The following is a 4,822-nucleotide window of genomic DNA, read 5'->3' on the forward strand; positions in this document are numbered from 1 at the left end:
ACTATACTCACTTTCATACCTAATTTTGTAGCCTTTTTCTAAACAAAGGTTCTCTATCACTAATAGTATGAACTTCTCCCTAGCCCTTGTTTCTTCTTTCATTCTCTTTGTCCTTTTAAGTTTATTTGCTGTAATCAGTAGGACCGAGAAGGGGAAAAGACATGGGTGCAAACCTCCATATTTTAGCAGAAATATCCATTCATAATTTCCTAAAATGGTAATAATTTTTATTTTAATCAAATGTATACACGATTTTAAATGAAATATTTTTGTAAAACTTATTAAAGAATGATTCCTGCCCCACCATTTTTGCTCCCCAAAGGTAACTCCTTTTACCTCTTTCACTTTTCCTTTGTGTATTTTCCTCTCGTTTTCTAATTATGTTGACACTTTTTTTTTTCCTTTTTGAGACGGAGTCTCGCTCTGTCGCCCAGGCTGGAGTGCAGTGGCGAGATAGCTCACTGCAAGCTCCGCCTCCCGGGTTCACGCCATTCTCCTGCCTCAGCCTCCCGAGTAGCTGGGGCTACAGGCGCCCGCCACCACACTCGGCTAATTTTTTGTCTTTTTAGTAGAGATGGGGTTTCACCGTGTTAGCCAGGATGGTCTCCATCTCCTAACCTCGTGATCTGCCCGCCTCGGCCTCCCGAAGTGTTGGGATTACGGGCGTGAGCCACCGCGCCCAGCTGACACTTTTTTTATTTTTTCAATTTTAGATATTATGTGTTGACTTTGTCCTGTGAATATTAGGATTTAGCTCTCTAAAACACACTGTTTCTTTCCTGTAGGAGATAAAGAAAAAACCAACCAAACAAACAAAAAACAAAAAACCCCATGCTTCTGCCCCTCCCCCCATACATAATTTTCTACTCTTTAAATATACGTTAAATATTAACATATATTCTTATGACTATGCAGATTTTACTTACAGTTTGGCCATGCATGTACTATGATATATTTGTGTATATATAATGTATATTACATATATTACATGTATATACATATATATTACATATATTACAAATATTCATGTATACTTTTTGGTATTTTTTTCTTTACTCAGTTTTCTACGTACTTACTACAATTTATCCACACATTCTTGGAGCATTAAAACACATGAGAAAATATATCAAATTCATGGACACATCACTCCTGAGTTTTCTGTCTTCCTCTCCAGTCCTAGCTGCTGCATAATTTTCATCCTGGGGGTTGCTTTCACCAGTCTCCTGGTTGGAGTTTCATTTCCTGAATCTCCTTCATTCTTTGTTTAAGCCTTTCTATTGATGGAGCTCAGCTTCCAGAAATTTCCGGGTTGATATGATATGGAAAATAAATTCCCTGAGAAGTTGAATTTATAAAAATGTATTTATTCTGTCTTCATTCTTTACTCATACTTTGACTGAATACAGAATTTTAGGTTAGAGGTTATTTCCCTTGAGGATTTAAAAGGCATTTTTCCATTGTCTTCTGGTATCCAGTGTTGCTATTAAGAACTTTGATGCCATTCTGATTCCCTATTCCTTCGTCTAGGCTGTTTTAATTGCTTTTTTCCCTTTCTACATGCTCTTCTTACAATATAATATTTATACTCCTCCATCAAAGCTGGAATGTATGTTGCCTCTACGTGAACCTGGTGGACCTTTGTAACCAGAATGAGATATTAATGATGCTACCTGACTTCCAAGGCTAGATAATAGTAATAATAATAAATGGCTAATGTGGTCTCTCTGTCTCTCTCGTGCCTGTGCATGTGTGAGCACCTTGTGAGCTCACATCATGGTTGTCTTAGTCCATTCCCGCTGCTACAATAAAATATCTCAGACTGATTATTTATAAACAACAGAAATGTATTGCTTACACTTCTGGAGACTGAGAAATCCAAGATCAAGGTGTTGGCAGATTCGGTGTCTGGTGAAGGCTGCTCTCTGCTTCCAAGATGGGTATCTCAATCTACAAGATGGTATCTTGTTGCTACGTCTTCACATGGTGGAAGGGGAGAACACTGGGTCTTCACATGGCAGGAGAGATGGAAAAGCCAGGCAGTTCTCTGGGGCCTCTTTTATAAGGATGCTAATCCCTTCTTGAGGACTCCATCCTCAATCACCTCCCAAAGACCTCACCTCTTAATACCATCAGCTTGGGATTTAAATTCCAAAATACAACATAAGAGCTTTAAATGAACACATACATTCAAACCATAACAATGATACAGATAGCACATGAAAGGAGGAGGAGGAGGAAAAGGAGGAGGAGAGGAGAGGAGAGAGAGAGAGAGAAAGAAAGAGGGAGAGAAATGTGAATGGTACCTCAGCTATCTCAGCCCTGGCTGGTCAAGTCTTCCCAGATATGTGAGGGAAGACTTTGAAATGTTCAAGCCCAAGCCACAGACTAAAACCTCTTGAGACGCTGAGCCAGAACAACCCAGCTGAGCCACTCTGGATTCTTGTCTCTCAGGAACCATGAGAGATAGTAAGTATGTTATAGTTTTAAGCCACTAAATTTTAGAGCAATTTGTTGTTACACAGCCACAGTAAATAGGACAATTTATCACTCCACTTCCCACTTCCATCTACACTTTTAAGATTCTCTCTTTGTCTTGAGTTTTCTGAAAGTTCACAGTGATCTGCCCGAGCATGGCTCTTTGACTCTTTTCCCATACATTTTCTTAGGCACCCATTGAAAAATTCAACTTAGAAACTTCCTTCAGTTAAGATGAGTTATTTAAATTAATTAAATCTTCAAAATTTTTTTTGTTAACTTCACTTTCTCTATTTTCTTTATTCTTTTACTAAACAATTTATATTAGTTTGATGATAAAACTCCTGAATCAATCACGTAGGTCACTTTTCTAACTTCATGTGGGATTTTCTTGACTGCACTTCGCAAGCCTTTATCTCTCACTCAACAAATATTTACTAAGACCCTACTCTGTGCTAAGATGCCACAACACAAAATAAGTTAACTGAGATTTTAATTTCTACTATCAAATATTTAATTTTAAGAACTCATTTTTGTTTTCTGAGTGTTACATGTTGTTTTCTCCTTTTTCGTTTGTTTTAGGTTCTCTTCATCCTCATTGTCACATTGCTTTTTTTTTTTTAGTCTCTAACTTTCATGTTAGCAGCTTAGCTAACACCACTGATGATCCTTGGATGTCATTTGTTAATATTTTAGACACACACACAACTATGGGAGCACTATATGTTGTTAACAGGTAGACATTGCTGCAAGATTATCTGGCTGCGCCATTTCACTGGGAGACTCCTGATTCTGAGATATTCATTTGTTTAAAGAAAAACCCTTCACTCTTCTTTCTAGAAGATATAAACCTGATTCCAGCATTCTGGAAGAGTGGGTGAATGTAGCTGGGCTATCTCATCACTCAGCATATAGACTTCAGCTTAACCCTCCCGTTTCTACTGTGGCCTTCCACAAAGTCATTCTGTTCACTCTCTCTACCCCATCTTCTGCCTCAATATGGAAAAAACAGTCCTGGCTCTGCTGGGTTGGGGGTGAATCTTGGTGGGACAGGAGGAAGGAGAGAGGACGGTCTAACTACTTCTTAAGCAGACTTTCAGTTTTCACCTTAATTTCCAACCCTACTTTCAGAGGTACCTACAACCCCTAATTTGGAGGCCTTCCTTGGGTTCTATTGAGCAACTCAGCTTCCTTCTGTGCTTCCTTCATTACAGCTCTAGTTTTCTGTTTTCTTAGTTGCACTCAGTAAATTAACACTCATCTATCTGCTTTTCAATTTCCAAAATTTGGTTGTTGTCATCTGTCTTTTCCTTTTCTTTATTTGTTTATGAAAAAAAACCCTTTACTATTGTATCAGTGAAGTTTTAAAAGTGGAGGGAAGTGAAAGTGTTCAATTCACCATCTCTGAACAGAGTTCATTTTCATTTTCTTTTCAACCCATCCATACAACTCTCCTGACCTTACTCTTTCTAAGGACACAAATGACTCCTAATCATCACAGCCAAGGGCCCCTACTGACTTCTCATTCTAAAGGAGCCCCCTGTGCCGTTTGACACTGTTGACCACCTCCTTGTTCAAACTCTTCCCTCTGTTTTCTGTGACACTGCTCTGTCTCATTCTCTTCTGACTCAGATCACTCTTTCCCAGTATTCTTACTTGGCTTCTTTTTCTATATTACCTTAAATATCCTTACTCCTGGGAAAATAATGATATAATCTGGATTATGTGCCAGGCACTATACTAAATAGGCACTTTGTGTGTAATACATTTATCTTCTCAACAACTCAGGTAGGTATTATTAAATAACCCATTTCACAGATGAAGAGACCAAGGGCACAAGAAACTTAAGTAATTTGTCCAAAGTCCCTCAGCTTTTTACCACTGTACCTATTACCTCTACAAATGCTACATTTTTTAGTTTTCCCTCTTATTTGTTTGCAGTTTGCTGGACTTTCTCATCTACTTCCAGGGCTTAATCTCTCACATATACCTATATTCAGACAACTCTGAACTGTCCGTTTTCAGTCCTACCTTTCTTCTAAGCTCCAAAACTCAATGTCCAAATATTTATTGGAAACTTCCATCTGCATGTCCCACAAACTCCTCAAAATCAAAACATCTGAGGTCCAACCATGTCATTTTCACCACTCTTTCTTCTCAAAACAACTCAACCTGTTTGGTTTTTATATATATCAGTTAATGTCATCGCCATTCACCTCCACGGGAAAGTTAAAACACTCAGCGTTTGTTCCGACTGCTCACCCTCTCACCTCCTATATGAAATTTGCTGCCAAGACTGTTGTTCTCTGAAGGGCCTTCTGATTTCATTTCATTTCCTCATCATCCT

Source organism: Hylobates moloch, unplaced genomic scaffold (genome assembly GCF_009828535.3).
Source record: "Hylobates moloch isolate HMO894 unplaced genomic scaffold, HMol_V3 SCAFFOLD_5, whole genome shotgun sequence".
Lineage (NCBI taxonomy): Eukaryota > Metazoa > Chordata > Mammalia > Primates > Hylobatidae > Hylobates > Hylobates moloch.